The sequence below is a fragment of the Pempheris klunzingeri genome, chromosome 19, assembly GCF_042242105.1.
Source record: "Pempheris klunzingeri isolate RE-2024b chromosome 19, fPemKlu1.hap1, whole genome shotgun sequence".
NCBI classification, from domain to species: Eukaryota; Metazoa; Chordata; class Actinopteri; order Acropomatiformes; family Pempheridae; genus Pempheris; species Pempheris klunzingeri.
Window position 1 is genome coordinate 3,194,812 of NC_092030.1, and position 19,195 is coordinate 3,214,006.

Genomic DNA, 19,195 nt, shown 5'->3' on the forward strand with positions numbered 1-19,195 from the left:
ACACAGCAGCCTCAGCGCGACTCTGAAGCTCCATCAGTGACTAGATAGTTGCACAAATTCTGCCACTTATTCAGAGAGAGTACAGTGAGGAGAAAGAGTGAAGAAGAGTCTTTTGAAACCCACTGAGACACTTAACTGAGTGCTGAAGAGAGGAGTCATGGCAGTTGGCAAACTGCTGAAGAGGGAGATCTGGAGTGTGACTACCATTTGTCTCACAAAATGTAATGAAATGAGCAAAGACTCAGAAGACACACTGTGGACATTAATAATGTAAAGAATATTTTCTTCTGCCAGTAATAGAATTATGTGGCAGTAGAATGAAAAGTACACACCACTTTTACCAGTTTGCCACATCAAAAGTGTTAAATTTAGGCCGATGATGAAGACTAACTGTTACAGCTGGGAGACGCAATGCCAAGGAAGGAATAAGGTTGTACATACAACACATGGAATATTCATTGTGCTGTTTGAATTTTTGTGTGTTTTAAACTATTCACATGCTCAGGTTTGATGGTATAACCCCACTGGTTGCCACACTGTTCAGGGATCTCCAGTATTTGGATGTGGTAACAACTTTTAAAGCATTTTAGAATGAAAAATATTGACTTAATACTGAAGCATTGTCTGTTTAAATGAAGGAGTTGTTTGGAGCCAGCGTGCAGGCATTCATTTTCATTGCTGCTTGATGTGTATGTAATTACACCTCTCTCTCGTAGACATCTTTTCTGATTATTTCCGCCCACTTTCCTTCACATCCTTATTTCCACTTGCTCATGTTGTCCTACATGTAAAATATTGTGAGACATTGTGCATATTTCATAATGTTGTGAGCCTGGGAAGGCTATCATGGGTACACTTTAATCACATCATCTAAACTTTAGGTCAGCCTAATAAATATTTCACTTTAGACCGGTCTTAATTGATTTTGGTACATCACCATGCATCAGTAGGTCTGGTTATTAATAAAACACAATCTTGTTGTTGTGTGTCCCTGCTGTTATCTCCTTACCAACGTGCTTTATTACTCTCTATTATGATATTGGTGAAACACAACACTGCACTGTTGAGTCTGGGTGAAGCTTCTTTGGCAGATGGGGATAATGCAGTATATGACATAACAATCGTACACACTATGTGATGTACGGTAATGAAAGCTGATATTCCTCTCTGGGTGCATGTGTGTGTCGTCCCTGGGGCAAGCGTGCATATGGATCTACATCACAGGATTGATGATCAAAAGACTTCCACACACACTGTTCAGTTTAATCTTTGGCTCATATGTTTTGATAGATAGGACAATTTAAGTACATTTAAGGAAAAATGCAGATACAAACACTGCAAATTCTGCTATTGTGTTATCGTTATATAACAACAGGGAGGATCTCTGAAAACAGGAAAGCAATTTTACGTTTCATCAAACCGCCGTAGCATTGTGGCGTTACTCTTAGCCAACACATGTGAAACCTAGTCAAGCCCTCCTCTGCTCTTGTTTGTCTACTTCAAGGCCTGGCATGTCAAGATGCAGTAAAAATGTCCTTCCGCATTCCACAATTATACTGAGCTGCTTGTGTACTTGTGGCTCAACCGTTTCTCCCTCGTCAACAAGCCTCTTTAACCTCCACAAGACAGCAGCTGTGTGGATGGAATTGTAGCCTCTCTCTTTTAAACTCACGGCACTGTAGAGCAGAAAAAACAGGAAGCAGGAGGAAATCAGCTGCCTGTGAGACGCTGGAATCTGTGCATCTGGCACACAAAATCATTCTTAATTCACAAATGCCTTAAGTCACATTTTTCTTCAAGTCTTGCGAACAGCAGCTGAACCCTCTTGACCCTGCTTCACATTTGCAGCCATGGTGACTACAGGCTATCAGTCGCATCCTTCAGTATCTTACCACTGTTTTGTAATTGACAGGATTCAAAAAAAGCACCAACTAACGTTTATCTCACTGAATTCTGCAACTGCATAACACGAAAGAGGATGTCAACGTACAGGAATAGCACATTAATTTCAGTGAGCAAATGCTTTCTGCTGAGACTGCCATCAAAATATTTGTAAACACAAACAACTTGATTAAAGTCTTTCCCACGGCAGACACTCCAGTGGGAGAACCTTGGGAACCGGAGCTTTCGAAAATAACCCGAGGCATTAATAGAGCGCATTGGGCTTCTTCCTTTATAGTTGGTGCACTACTGCTCGTCTCTTGGAGAAGCTAAGTGGTGCTGACGTGAGAAAGATGATGGTGGAGAGATGCCTTACATTATGAAAATCAAGTGAAAAGACGTGATCATTTCTGTTACAGTAGCCAGAGTTCTAAATGCAGAATTACTACAGCACGGTTGTTAGCTAGACTAAGTAATTTAATACTTAATTCTTTTGGTGGAAGGAAACTAAGCACAGTACATTTACTCAGGTGCTGCACTTAAGTAGAGTTTTGAGGTAATTGTGCTTTATGACATCTCCATTTTATGCTCCTTATTACTTCTATTTCACTACATTTCACACACTTATACTCTTCACTGTACTGCATTTATTTCACAGACAAAGATAGAAGTTTGACAAGTTTACAATTTACATGTAAAATGCACAATCAGTTTTAAAATATGGCCCATTATTATAGATATAAAGCAGATAGAATTATTACCATCCTAACAAACTGCAACAGTAAATTGCAGTATACATGACACAGCACTCACAGGGGCTGTTTTCTTCATTCTTATAACTTTTCTTTTCATACTTTAATACATTTGTTGTTAAGAATTCTGCTACTTTTATCTTAATAAGATCAAAATGCGGTTTATCTATATAGGAGTAATTTTTACGCTTTAGTATTGAAGCCTTAAGCGTAACAATACTTCACATTCAAACAGTTACACATAAACATGCCTCAGAGCTGAGCTGTACATCCACAGTCTGCTGCTGTCAGCAACCACACAGGTCAAATGCCTTGCCCAAGAATACCCTGGCAGTCAGTTTAGATAAGAGTTTGCCACTAGACCCTGTCCCCTGCTAAATCTCTCATATAATCTGGGAATTTATACCCCACAACCCTCCGGTCACAAGTCTGATAGTCTTCCTCTAGGCTACTGCTGGCCCTGTTCAGAGGCGGCACGAACCCCAAATTTAGTACCAAATTTCTGCGGAACGTCTTAAGACCACTTCAGCACTATTGTTAATTATAATTTTTGCTGACTGCACATTTTGGATTTTATGGTAACATTCGTTTTTCTGCTCAGTTTGGTCGATGTGACTGATGAGAGACGATGGGAGGAGTGAAAGAAGTGGACTGAAAAAGCAGAGGATTGGAGGGAGGGGGAGCCCGAGCGCTGAGAGTAATGTACCGTGCTCCCTGAATCTAGATCACTGAACACACCAGTGTTTCTTCAGTAATTTCTTGTAGCAGAGATGGGCACCCTGGTTTCACTTCAACGTGTCTGTCCCAGTTTTGGCAGCAGTGCACACACAGTGCTAATGCTACAACTAGCCGGGTCACTGGGGTGGGACTGGAGATTAGACTGCCCTTTGAGACAAGAAATAGTACGGTAGAGGAGCAACACATAGAGAACAGAGACAGGGGGAGGTAAACAGTCAAATAGCATTTGTGATATTATAAATTGGAATTTGGCCATCTTTTCCAAACACTGAAGTCAGAAAATCCAAACTTGAGCGCCAGGAGTTGGAGCATGGATGGAGCTGAGGTGCTCATAAAAAGCGGCAGCCACCATGACAGCTTGCAAAAGCATAAGAAACATTTCAATCAAGCAAAAACAGCCCAAAAAGTACATTACAACTTCTTAAATTATATCCAATTAATACAGCCATGCTATGTCTTGCTTGTTGATTCATTTCCACACAATGTGAGCTTGTCTTGAAGCCAACATCTAGTGGCTGCTGGAGGAACTGCATTTTAAGGCTCCTCCATGTCAGTTTTCAGGTCGTACACATCTTCAAATATCAACCCATCATTAAATCTGCAAAATCTTCATTAATATCAGACTTTTTTCACCTTTTTCATGCACTTCACTGTTGTTATTTTTTTTAGATTAAATTAATTCAATCATAGGGTTAATTGGGTTCCTGGCTATTTATATAATCATATCCTTGGGCTTGTGTAGTTATTATCACTGTCAAAAATATTTATCTACTGATTTAGACTTTTAGAGTTCCACAATTTTCTAATTGGGAGAAGTTAGGATGGCAATCACGATGAAACATTTTACTGGAAAATAAAATGTAAAATTTGGATGCACTGAAAACATAGAAACACCAACCACAGCAGCCACAACTCTGCAAACCACTGCCCCCATGTAACTGTGGAGCTCCAGTGTTGAACAGAGGCACCGTGCAGGCTCTCTGGGATGAGGACGCGTTTAACATAAAGAGCCTTCCTATAGGATCGGGGGGTCTAAAGGGCAGGCTGGCTGTGAATATGGGGGCTAGACAGCCGACTGGCTTGTAACACAAGGTCCCTACACAGAATTAAATACGCTCCACTGGACCCGAGTACGCGGCTTGTCCCCGCCCCCCGACAAGGCACAGCATCCATCCTCATGCGCTCGCACGCTGCGTGATCCCCATCACAACCCGCGCGCGGTGGCTCTGCTGAACCGATGGAGTAGTAGTACTAGTAGTAGTGGGAGTGCTCGCGGCTTCCTTTCGCCCTTTTCTCCTCCTTTTTCCCTTAATGGATTCGTCTGTTCTCTGGAATACTGCTTCATCCCAACGCGGTAAGTGTGTGTGATGCCTGCAGATGCTGTGTGTGTGGGGGAGAAATAAGAGGACACGGGACTGTGCAGCTATTGTCTGTTGCTGAGGCAAGTTCGGACCTTAATCAAGTCCCAACGCGAGAGTGTGCGCAGATAAAACGGATCAGTGCTCATGGCGAAAGCGGTCTTGTGAATGAAACTCATTCCGCCGCCGATTTCAGTGAGAAATGTGTGGAGATTAATGGCACAGTGATAGTAGAGAATCGATATCGGCATTTAGACAGACACCTGTCTCCACCAGCAACAGTGACCGCCCTCCGGCGCTCACTGACGCTCCCATTAATGTGGATTTTGCAGAGATTGTGCGTCTCTCATTTAAAACAGAAGGGGAACATCTGCGCATTTGTGCCGCCTTCGTTGCCGAGCAAATGTGCCTTCAGTCCAGCAAGAAAAATTTGCCCCCCCCCCCAACATCAGAGGGTGGGTATTCCTCCTCAAACAGCCCCCCCCCCCCCTAGACGTGCACGGCGCAGTTGATGTCTTTCAGATCACTGTAAGACTGAAATCCCATGCTTATTATGATGCTTTGATGAGCGGTCTAGGGTAACCTTGAAATTAATTCAGTGCAGCGTGTGTCATCATCTCCTCCTGATTGCTTCTCCTATCATCATATTCAGAAAACGCTACTGTGGATGTGCAGCCTTGGCCTTAGCTCGAATATGAACTGAATGAACCTCATCTTCTATTAGTACTCCAAAGGGAAATGCCAACACAATAAGAATAAAAGGTAAATGCCTGTTTTGGTCCTCCAGAACCTCAGCAAACGGCTGCTTTTTGCTACCAAATCTGGTCCAAATGCACGAGGAGTATTCAAGTTGCATATGAGTCTGCGATCAAAAAACACAATTCAATCTGGGGTGAATCAATTTATTTGCCAATATTGCTGCTGGGAGGCATTGCAGATGAGCCGAATTGCTCAGCAGACCAGTAAGCAAATGGTTACTGGAGCCTCAGTGTAGCAGAAGTCAGCGTTGCTCATATCTATTGTCGAAAAAGTGCCACTTTTTTGGAAATCACCTGCTCTCTAATTAGTTGACGGTGTTTCCTGTCCACTTACATTTACAGTAGAACCCTCCTTAACTGCCTGTGGTCATGTTTCTCTTTATACTGAATCCTCCTCGTGTACCCTGGCTGTGCACTGAAAATAAGACCATATAACCCACCCAGTGAGGCACATATTTCTACCAGCTATTTGTAGCTGGAGCCTGTGAGTTTGTGCGTTTTGCTGTGTGTGTTTGTATTTGACAGGTGTATTCATGCTCGTCCCCGTAGTATTGCAGGCAAATGGTATTATTCAGCAGACAGATGGCAGGTGGCTGGGCATCAGGTGAGTCTTTCCTTGGCTGTCAGCAGGGCCCGCCGAATGCAAGACACCTCTTGGCACACACCCACCATGCCATTCTACATAACAGCACAAGTGTGCATTTATACAGCGTGTGTGTGTGTGTGTGTGTGTGTGTGTGCTGTAGGGTGGAGTATGCAAATGTTTCTTAAATACAAGAGGAGTGCATGTGTAAAAGGTCCCATTCTATACTAGTCATACAGAGGGCATTGTTCTGCTGTAGGATGTGTGTGTGTGTGTGTGTGTTTGCCCTTCCTTGAAATGTTATGTCACTTTTGATCAATGGGATAACAAAACTGGCTGAGGTCACGATGACATCATGCCAGACTGTCAGTGATGTACTGGAGTGATGTTCGCCTGTGACATCATCAGCAGCATCAGTTGTAGTTCTTATGTGGGGTCTCAGTCTGTAACATCAGCGCTTATTGTACTAACCATGACTGATATTGGCATCATTGTTCATCACAACTGCTGCGATTCCAGTATGATGGACAAATTTGGATCCTGGGTTGCTTAAAGTCGTCTATTTATCTCTGTGCCCTCTCCCTGCCACATTTAACCCCGCACGCCCGGCTTTTAAATAAAGCTGCAAGATTTCAGAGCAGAAATATGCACAGCTTGTCATCCTGAATCTCCAAATGAACTCACGTCTGACGACGGGAGGGCTGCTTGCAGCAGGACAGAGCATCCCATGAGATGTCAAAATGAAATTCAGCCCTAGTGTGTGATTACTTCTTCGCATCGCAAGTGATAAATCCAAAACATACAGGGGAAATGTAACATGATTGCTGAGCAGCAGTGAGTGAATGCTCAGGGAAACTGGATACACATATATTATTTCTGGCTATTTAGAATAAAATATTTCAGCAAGTATATCTTGCTGCCTTTTGGAGCCACAAACGCACTGCTACCCGGCATTTAACACAAGAATAATCATATTAGGGGCAAGGTGCTGCTCTGAAATGTGTTAAAAATTACAATAATTACAGGGCGACACCAGGAGATGCTTTGTGTTGAGAGAAAAGCATCACCAGACAGACGTGTAGCAGTGAGGCAGCAGGAAGGACTGACCTCTGAACTCAAGTCTGATATCTGCCGCCTCCCCTACTCCCATAGTAGAAACCAGCTATTGATCACATGTGCACTCATACATACTGAGACCGCCACACACACACACACACACACACACACACACACACACACAAATCCTTTCTGTGGTCCATTGATAGCAAGTATTTGATTACCACTAGATGTGGGGGCAGTGTTATTATTGCAGTGGAGTTGTTCTGATTGGGCAATAGATCTGTCACTGTGAGGTCTCTGGGGAATGAGTGCCCCCAAGGTGAGAAAAGGCCTCCCTCTGGAGGCTGAGTGGCCCTCCCTTTATCTATAAGAAGGCTGTTACACACAGGTGATGTGTTGAAGAACTGCAGCACTGGCAGGCAGAGCTGGCAGGCAATGTTTTTTTGCGTGAATTACCAGAAGCCGGACAATAGAGTAGCAGCTAATGTGGCTAAACATCTATATTTACAAGGATGCTTCATTAATATGAGGGAAAAGTGGTATGTTGTTGGCTCAGCTACACATGTACACCCAGTATTTGTAGCATGCCAGAATTCAGCGTGAGCTTCTCAGCCCAGACTCGTGTATATAATTAGTCAGAATGGGAATGGGGGCTATTGGAGAAATACTTGAAATTGCAGCCAAATATCCCTGCTGGCTGGGAGCCCCAGTTATGGTTTTTTTTCTTAATTCAGATGACCATTCTAAGGAGGAATTTGGGTACACAATGAAGACAATTCCATTTTTTTTCATTTAAAAATGTAAATCACTACACCACTGGAGTTGGATTCAGTGTGAGTGATATGATTTGTTTAAATGCTAATTACTAGTTTCCAAAGAGTCAAAGAGTAATGTTTGTCTGTTGTCCTACTTCACTAGTAGATGATGCAGCGGTTTGAGTAAATGTGTACATTAGGTTGGATTGAACATCAAACCTTTAAGGCAAGCAGCAGAAGAAATGACAGAACATAATTCTTTTGTCTTTACAGTACTGTCAAAGAGAACGCAAAGCAAATTTGAGACATGGCACACTTGTGTACATATGTACTATATATTGTATATCTTGAATACAAAGTCGGTGAAAATGAAAAAAAGCGTATTCGACATGACCTGAGGCAAAGACGGATCTCTCTGAGTCGAAATTGATTGAACCTGAGCACAACATCTGTGCTGATCCCACTGATCACACATGTGTAGAGAGGAGAGGAAAAAGGAAAGAGTCAGACAGACCTCATAGCTGTTGTGCTGTGATGCTTCCATGTTTCGTGCCACGTTGCTTCGGCTAAAAATGTAGCTTGTGAGTGTCGTTAGAGATATTTCACTGCTAGTTGCTAAAAGGTCAGCTGAGTCGAATCTTGTCAAATGCATTAATGTTACAGCTGTACCATGACTTCAGTGAATAACCTCAGTGAAATACAGTGACAAACTGTTAGAAAAAGTAAATATTTGATTAAAGAACATGTTCAATTTATTAGGCATTTACTGCCTTCTTTACTCTGTGCTACAGGCACATTTTAGTCAGTGCCAAAAAATGTTAGGGTTTGACATCCAGCCCAAGACGCTGCAGCTTAATTTGAAAACGTTTGAGACACTCTGGTCCAGATAGCCGGAATCTAACAGGGCAGGATCACAAACCAAAAGCAGAGACAACAAATCTAATTTGATGATCTTTTCATTGTCATCACTGTGTTAGTGTGTGCAAAAAGGATGGAAATATTCAGAACTTTTTCTGATGATTCAGTGATTTATGAGGAGGTCTGCAGTCGCTTGGTGATGGTCTGTGTGTCTTTTAGGGGCAGAAAGTCATAAGAGCATAACTCATCATCAGTGTCCCACAGTTCTTTTAGAGCCAAAAACTGCCATATCATTGGAAAGCTCTAGCCTTCTATTCATCTTTTACAAAAGCGAGGGTTAGGATTAAGTATAGTACAAACACAGATTGTTCTGGCCCCTAGAAAACCTTTAATGTACCAAGCATGATAATGTAGGAATATTTAGAAATCTCAGAAGGAAAAATACTTCTTTATCTCCAGCTGGATCAGGAAGACGGTGATGTGATGGTTCTGATGGATATTACTGGGCTGAAAAATAGCTGCACACTCAGAGATCAAGAGCTTGTTTGATCTAAATATAGATGGAAATCTGGAGATGTTACAAAGCAGCATGGGAAAAACTTGCACAGCATCATTCAGCATTCAACACACGCAGTGAAAACACACACACGCACGTGTACAGAAGCCTTGGAGGACTTGTGGAAATTCATTTTCCCAACTTAAAAATTTACATTCATACATATGCAAATGCCCCTGAAGGATTTGCAGTTGTTTGCTAATGGCATTTGTTGGGATGCAAAGCAACAACCACCATTCCTGCGGGATTATTTCACTGCATGAGCTTAACTGCAACTGTTGATTATAAACACAAATATAGAATTTGATATAAAAGAAATACAATATTATTAAATCTAATTTAGCCTTAAGCTCCAATATGGACAAATCAAGAATAGTAGATTATATTATATTGAGAGACTATAAGGAAACAGAAAGCTTTGACCCTTATAAAGATGTAAACACACTGCACTTCTTCTATAGGAGAATTTAGAGCGACAATGTAGTAAGTGATAATGACATTTTACAATTTTTGTTATGCGCAGAACAGAAATTTGACATTGAGGTAAAAATGATGAGCTGAAATGAGCGTCAGCGAAAAATACCACAATGCTTAATGAAGAAAAAGAGGGTGACACCCAGGCTGGGACGAAGCCTTGATGTGTGGAAATGTGTAACGAGATGTTTGAGGCCGAATGCATGAGCGTGTTGCTGGTTTGCAGCATCTGAAGAAACGAGTTTAAGATGTCCTCGACTCTTCTCTGCTGCTTTTTCTCGCCCCCCCCTTCCATTCTGTGAAGTGTCTCTCTGGGGGGAATGTTTTTTCCCCTTACTTTGAGAAGTTTAATTCTTTTCGAACAAGGATATTCCTGATCTTTTATGCTCAGCTCGTTCTGTTTCTGATCTCATCTTAGAAGTCTCTATGTTTGACATTCTTGTGTCCTCTGCTGTATATAACGGCAGGCGTTGTGCAGATTTTCCACTTAAGCTGTCTGTCAAAAAGACAAAAAAAGTCATTCCCATAGCAATTCCTCACAATTAAGTGTTGGTACTAAATAAAAGTTATTTTGTTTCAGAGCTGGCACAGAGACAACACCACCACTCTAACCTTCACTGTGTTTAGCATTGTTTTCATTATAATCTGAACCACTTAACATGTATTGAAGACACATTTCCATAATACAACATAACATTGTCGGACTCACGATTAATGGAGATCAATATTGATGCTGCAAAACCAGAATATTGTCTCTTTTAATGCTCAAATTCTTCTTCGTTGTCTAAAACCGGTGCCTACATTTCCCACAATGCAACTTGACAGTCAGAGAGGGTATGCTATAACAAGGAAGCAAAATGCATGGAATCCAAAAGAATGCATAGGTTATTGTTGTTACATGTTATGGTAATGTTCGCTCTCTAGCTGCAAGGACGTGATCCCTCACCAGCTTCCCACGCCCAAACACTTGTGTATGTTGGAATGCATGACCAATTAGGGGGCTTGAACCCGAGTCTCTGTGGGAATGAATGGGGGCTTTCCTTCTGCACCATCTGTTAGTCGACCAAATGAGTTAATGGGATTTTATTTTATAGTTATTTAAATATTCAGGTAACAGCTCAGTATCATGAATTACGATGTGGCGTGGGAGGTTCAGATAATGTTTTCTGTACAGTAATGAAAAATAGAGCTCTTTTAATTATGCTTTTGTGACAAGAGCATTACAGACACTGAATATCTCCTCTAAATATATGATACAGTATGAGCATCCTCAGTTTGAAAATGTAAGAAACAGTATGTCATTAGGATCCATATATTGAATCTTATATACCTTTCCATATGTGCAAATGGTAGGTGTGATATGTGGAGGTGCTAAGACCTGTGGCTGCCTGTAAGAAGAGAAACTATTTATGAAGACTTTGCCTGTAACTTCACACTTTGCTGCTGAATATGTCCCAGAAGAGGTGGCAAAAGTTCTTCTACTCCAAATGAACCATTTTCTTAAACATGCCTCAATTTTTCTTTTGCTGTTTGTCTCATGTCTTTCCTGTCTCTCTCCATTTCTCATTTTCCCGTTTTTTTTCCCCCTCTATCCGCTGGGAGTCACTGTCCTGTCTCATGTTTAGCTCTGAGGGGAGATAGGAGAGGAAAGATGACAGTGTTATTTTATGTTAACACAGTGTTGTGTACGAATATGTGTGTGTGTGTGTGTGTGTGTGTGTGCGTGAGTGCACGATAGAGTGAGTTCATCACAGCCTGAAGTTTGAATGATATTCTTCTAAAACATAGTTTAATGGAAGATTATGACCTTTCCATCCAAGAGTGACTTTTAGAGTCCTAACATTAAATGAGAAAGATGAATATGCACTGACACACTGATTGGTCAACAAATGCTTGGTGAGAGAACCCATTATTGTTGTTTTTTTTTACAGTCTACAGGAAAAAATAGATTGGTGTCCCACATCACTTTTAGGAAAGCCACAAGGGAAGTATGAAAACTGACTATTTATAGCAACAAAGATGCTCTGTTGGCAAGATTGGTCGCCATGGGACAGCTCTGTGTCTGTGAGAGAGAGTGTGCACTGCTGTGCAGTCAGCAGATGAGGAATTAGAAATTGGATGTCTATACTTTATTGGCAGTGAACGTTCTTCAGGTATGATTTCAGGGAAAAATCTAATGGAAAAAGTGATTTATGGTCCAAGGGTTGTGGAATAAATGTGGAAAAAAACATTTGGTGACAGCAGGAGCATTTTCCACATCCAAATATCTGACTATGTTTTGTAGTCAAATAAAAAGGCACAATGGTGTAGGTTTGGTTTGGACGCTGACTAACACGCTGAGTTGGCGTGTTTTCCAGCAAAACATGTTTCTCGATTTTCATGAAAAAAAAATAGCCTCAATTAGTGTGCTGTAACCATCTGTAGTGCTCAACGAAAAACAAGTGATCGTGATCATGAACCATTGTTTTAAAGAAGCTTAAGAGGTGCTGGGGAGCAAAGAGGCAGGCTACATGTTTAATGCTGTTTCCAAATTAATTAAACTAATGTCCATCACAAGTTTACAGAGCCTTTCCTAGGGTAACACCATAAGGTTGCTTATGTCCAGCTAATGGACCAAAACCCCATAATATTCTATTAATGGCGATTTAAGACCGGAAAAACAGCTGGAGTCAGTGACTGTTTTCATTTTTGCTCGATCACTGACTAGAAAGATTACTTGTGTAATTGTTTCTTTCCGCTAGTTTCCTCTCATATAAAGCGTCACAGACCATCCAGGTTGGTTCAAAGATCCAAATTATTCAATCAGTCATGAATGCAGCTTTAAGATTCTGGCATTTGTAAGAGTTCATTAACTGCTGCTCCTCTGCTACAGTGCAGAAAGAGAGAGAGGGAGAGGGCACAGAGCTGCACCACCAACATGCTGGCAGTGATAACAGAAAGTAATAGTTCTTTTTTCCATGCCCAGCGTCTGACTCCTGGCTCGCACACCGACTCTGTCATTGTGACAGTTTAGTCACATTCAGACACTCATCACAGTCAGGCAGAACAACTCATCTGGAGCCCAGGAGATGGTCAATCAGATGATATTTCTGGGCTCAATACTTCACAGTCATCTCTTGCTGTCTCAGAGAGGAGAGCAGTCAACGCCAGACAAAGTCATCACAGGCCGGCTGAGTGGAGAGGAGATGCTGATGAATCCTGACGTGGCCTGTAGGCTGCCTGTTTGATGGGTTTGCCTCTGGGAAGACGATCTGATCACCTTTCATGTGACAGTAATTAACCGGCTCTTGGAATTGGAAGGAAAGTGCTCCTTGGTTGTGATCCTTCGAACATCTTTTGAAACTGTGATGTCCCGAGGCTAGAGGAAAAGAGAAATCACGTCGAGACTTTGCTGCGACTAGGTCCAATTGTTCAGCGCTGTGACTCCTCAGAGCTGTGAGGCTGTTCTGATGAGTGAGAAATAAATGAGTGCAGTGTAAACTCTTTGACATTGAGCGCGGCCCCCTTAAATCTTTATGATTCGAATCATCTGTCACAGAGCCCCCAGTCAAATCATCAAGCTCACAGTCCAACTGTCAAATTGCCAGTTAGTTTTTTTTTCTCTATTCCCTCTGCAGCGTTGCCCACAGAACAAGACAAAATACAAGTCCTTTTCCACAATAGACCACATGTCTCAAAAGATTTAGGATTGGTAGCCACTTTGGGCATCAAAAAGAGAATGATGGACTTTAGTAGTACCTTCAGGTGCTCCAGTAGTGATTTCATCAGTGTATATAACCAAACACCCTTTCCAGTTCATTTCACTTCCATATTTGCTTCAGTTGGTGTAAACACGAGGCCAGACTTAATGGACTACAGTGGTGGAATATACACTGAACAAAAATATAAAACGCAACACTTTTGTTTTTGCTCCCATTTTTCATGAGCTGAACAACATTTTCTATATACAAAAAAAAAACATTCCTCTCAAATATTGTTCACAAGTCTGTCTAAATCTGGCCTTTTATTGTGGCCAGCCTCAGACACACCTGTGCAGTAATCATGCTGTCTAATCAGCACCTTGATTTGCCACACCTGTGAGGTGGGATTATATTTTTGTTCAGTGTAAGTACATTTGCTGACGTACTGTGCATGAGGGCACATTTAAGGTACTTGTATTTCACTTGAAGATTTCCATTTTATGTTTCTTCTTCACTGCACTGTATCGAAAGCTTTAGCGACTAGTTACTTTTCAGAGAATTTTTCACAGGACGGCGAGGCTACAAACTACGTTTATAGAATATGATGCACCGCTGAAGATTAAACTACCATAACAGTATATTCAGTAGTTAACATGAGATCAACCTGGCTTGAAGGATGACAGACACTTTGTTCTTGATTAGGGGAAATCTGTATGCATTCTAGCACTCACATGTTCACATGCATATATATATATATATATATATATATATACTTTATATTCTGTATACTCATACTGTATCTTACGATCTCAGTGTCCCTAGCTGGACTCCCCCCTTGTTTAATGTAATTTCTGATTACAGGACATACCACTTCCTTCCAAATGGATGTGCTGAATTTACAGTTTAGCTCTTGAATTCATGCTAAAATCTTGTTTGTGCTACAACCAAGTCTCGTGGTTGGTCTGAAATCACATTTGGTCTGTTTTGAATACATTTATATGATCACAAGTGTGTGTTTGTAACATATTGTGCACATCTAGTGAGCCCCACCCCGAGTTTGCTGTGTTTTGTAAAGTTCCACATTTTAAGTTATGCTTTGAATGTGCACGAATTAGAATCTTCTCATGAGTTATAATCTCTTCTCCCCCTCATTAGGGAACAATGCTGTAGATGAGAGAAAAACTCAAATGAATCAAATGTCCCACTGAGATAAAGATCACAGTTGGCTACATGAAGTGTTTCTCTTTGACTGGCTTGATAAAATCATAGCTCAGTGGAGCAAGCTGCAAGAAATATGAATAATGTAACTCCTGTTGGTGGTGGTAGAGAAAAATGCCACATAGCTCAGGGTATCGGAGTATGACAGTGTGAATGTGATTAGTATGGTCGTTTAATTTTGGGGGCTTTTTACCACATTACAAGCATCACTACTCAATTTCCTCTCTGTAGCTGATGCTTCCCCACCTGCTATAATCTGAAAAGTCACTGAGTCACCGTAGGCTGATTACACTGTTAATGTGCACACAGACAGATCACATAGATGTCTAGCAGTGTTGTTTTTATATGGATTTACTGAAAGCAATTAAATTTACATGGCGTGTAAGACTTTTCTGGTGGGTGCTCACAGTTTGCAGTTTTAGTGGAGTGTGAGACCATCTATCATTTTGAGAACCTTACTTCAGCCTCACCTGACAGCTGTCCGCCCTGCTGAAGTGTCCTTGAACAGGAGAGCCAATCTCTGTAGTTGACACTGATTTGACATTTACACAGATCTTCCTAAAAGAGGACGGAGAGATACATTACAACATTTTCTTTTGCGGGGTCATTAAGATTAGTGTTAGGAGGAACGGAACTGGCTGAACCCACACTGCAGACACAGACACAGAGACGAAGGTTATGAGACAGGTGTGTTTATTCACAACCAGGCTGGGGAGGAAACAGAGGAAGGCAGGCCGGCGGAGTGGGGGACTGGGCCGGAGTGGAAACAAGGAACGAATACAAGCACTAGCGGTGGGGAATCTGGTAACAAGGAGCCTGAAGTAACCATAAGGAAACGGACAATCTGGCAGTGAGTGAATGAGTGAACTGAGCTTATAAAGACAGAGGAGGAGGAGGAGGTGGCTGGATTACTGATTAGGAAACAGGTGTGTGGATATTGCAGGTGTGTGGGTAGATGACCGGGAGTCACCCTCCTGACTCCGCTCCGGCGACAGACAGGGGGAGACAAAACACACAAGAGGGAGAGAGACAGGGGAGACAGGGGAGAGACAGCAGGATCATAACAATCAGAAGTTAATTCTGCACCTTTATCACCTGAAGTCACACATAAACCAGCGTTAAAAGTTTTAAGCACCACGTGGCAGGTCTTTGTGCTGAATTGTGTTTCATAAACAGACACCAAACAGCCTTTTCTGCTCAATCTTTTATCCCACTGAGTGAAGATCTGCGAGACTGATGGTCAGGTTGTTTCCATCTGATGTCGGGTTGATTAGCCCGGATCGAGTGTTAAATGAGATGGGACAGACACTTAGGGACTGATTAGACCTGCCAGCATCACTGTCTGCATGTGCCTAATGACTGAGCGAGATTGAAGTGTTTGGTGACAAATTGGGATGAGAGTTTCATCGACGTCTTCCTCAGTTAATGGAACTTCATGTGCGGTGCTCAGTAGCAGAAGGAACTTTGCATTCTGTACTTCTGGTACAGCAGCTACTGTTATCTCAGAGTGTAACAGATGGGGGTAAAGGTGTTGTACCATGCAGTGGCTTTGATTTCATACTCAATACAGCTTGATGATGTTTTAACAATCTGAGGGGTATCTTTTTAAATGGATTATTACTTTTGCTGGTTGATATGGGATGTAGGATGACCGCTAAAGCGACAGTTCAACATTTTGGAGGAGACACTTCTTGTCTTCTTGCCGAGAAGAGACGATTGATACCACTCTCATGTTGGTCTGTTAAATATAAGGCTACAAGCAGCAGCTAGTTATCTTAGCTTAGCAAGTACAGTAAATTGAACACAGATACATTTCATAAAACAACTGACATGTAAGTTCTTCTATAAATGAAACACACATATACAGTGTCAGCTTCTCTCCTGTTCCCAGTCAGTGCTCTAAATGAAGCTGCTGGCTGTAGCCTTATACGTAAGTGATATCAATTTATTCATCCAATTCTCTGCAAGACAGTGAAGACGATATTTCCTAAAATGTTTAACTCAGCAATGACAAGCACAACAGCCTTAATTGTTACTAATTAGACCTTTAAGGATGTAAATCATCAAGCATCTTACAGTATATACATGCACATTTGTTGCCAGAATACCATAATTTCTAATCTATCCATAGCAGATATCCCTCCATCCCTAGAATTATGATGCGATAATGGTAAATATATTAAAAGATGAGAGTAATGTGAGTAACTAGGAGATTCATTGCCCGTTCTGTTCACCATGTGTCTGATTGTTGGGTTTGACTTTGTTGCTGAAAGCTCCTTTGACTGATTTGTAGCCAGAAATGAATACATGCACAGCATCAGTATATTGTTGCTATGTGGTAGGACAAAGTAGAGTCAGATTTGTGGTGAAAGTGACCCCCCAACATGTTTAAACAATAGGTCAGGTTCTACATACTCTGTACACTGGGATCTGCCTTTGAGCTCTGTCAGATTCTGACTGCTGCTATGATCCTTGTTATTAGAGCAACTCTTTTGTCCTGGACTCGAATTTTGTGCTGCTTTGTTCATACAGCAATATTATATCACTAAAACTCAACACTAAACCCAAGTTCAGGTTGTGAGCTGTCATATAGGAGGATGTGGTTACACATGAAATGCAACAAATGTGGAAATGGTGTCGGTATTTTGGACAGAAATCTGGAAGGTCTGACTTGATAGTCGACTGACTGGCTGGCTTACTTTCCTCTCTAGTGGTTGAAATAAGTAGTGTTCAAGGACAATTCTACATCTAGTCAAAAAAAAGAACTTGGACTCTACTGTTCCTTTTCTTTCCAACTTGGCTCCACAACAAACCTCCTCCTCTCCACACTCGCTCCCTTTCATTATTCAGAATTGCGCATTAGGAGGAGAGAGAGCTCAGACACAATGTTACTCTTTAATGGGGAATTAAGTATGATTACAGCAGCCCCATAACACATTTATGTGTATTAAATGTCTGCAGGGGGTCATGGCTTTGTTGATTAACGCCAATAAATCAACACTTTTTACAGCAGATACTGACATTTTCCGGCTCTCCAGAACAACTTTTGATACCCACCTAATCTATTCCCACTGAAAATCCACGACACCATCAGTCTCCAGCAATTGAAAACAATGCTATGAATGAGCGACAAGCCATTTCAGCCGTTTATAGGTTCAGAAAAGCAAACTTCATGGCGGTATAATTTTTTCAGTAACCCCCTCTTTGCTGCAATTTTCTTTGATTCCCACTCTCACTAATGAGCCCATGGTTTTCTGTGGGGAATTGGCCTGTTATTGTTTGTGACAGTTAGTAGAGGCCATAATAAAATGTAGTAAAACACGGTTACAGGAGGGGAACAGAGTGTGTGGGAGATCAGCTCTATTTGTGATTTCTGAATCAGAATTCAGTTTTGTTCTTGTGTTATTAAATCTGAAATATTGTCTCCTCAGGGTAAATTTAGCCTTTGACTCAACTAAATAGACTTTAACTGTCTGAAATATGTTACATAAGCCAGTTTAAGTGTAACCCAGGGTGGTTAAGGCTTGGATGGATACTTTCAGAGATTATTTATGTGAAGGTTTAATCTGCATCAGGGAACTAGCCTGCAGGTGATGAGCCCAGCAGACCCTCGTTGCTCTTTGAGGTATATTTATAAGCTGATTGATAGATTTGAGAGACACATTTAAAATTTTTTCGATTAATCAAATAATATTTTATGTCATTTATCAAGTAAACATGCCAAATATTTCCTGGTTCTGGTTTACATGAGGATTTGTTATTTGATATTATTGCAAATTGAACAGACTCAGAAAAAGGATGCAATTAGAGTTAAATGTCACTTTAGCCTCTGGGAATGATTCCCTCACATTTCATAGACCTGTGGATTAATCAAGGAACTAACCAGCAAATGATTAACAGTGATTACCATCAGCATGAACGGTGCAGGTGCACTACCTGGCCTGGCTCTGGCAGCCTCCAAATGATTCAGTGTGATTCTGATGGATTCAGATCTCGTCTCTGTCAGACTCCGACTCTGAGGAGACCCAATGGTTGACCTAGGACACACCACGGGGATTGAATCTCCAAGCTGCTCTGGGAGTTCCTGAGAAAGAGAAAGGTCATTTGAGTTGTTTGGCTCGTCCTTCCCCAGCATAAGCAGCTCAAATATCAACGTATAGATATCTGGCTGGGTGAGAGCTGCTTCTCCAAGTCAGCTTCCTAAAAGTAGCTATCTGACAAATTCTTTATTTGCTCATCATCTTTATGCAGGGTAAATGACAGCTAATGTGAAGTTAGCATAATACTGCAAACTCACTTTTTAGTCTGTTCTCATTTAGATATATGGAAAAACATTATAAGGTCTAATTAACTGTCAAGTCTCTGAAATGTAACCATCTATGATGATAACACACCTTCAGAGTTGGTGATAATCAGTCATCATCAACACTGGTACTCATCAATACTCCATTTCACTGGTGATGAAGTAGATGTAGTGTAATGGGTAGAAGTGGCACCGGTGCATTTCTGTCATTACCAGATAATG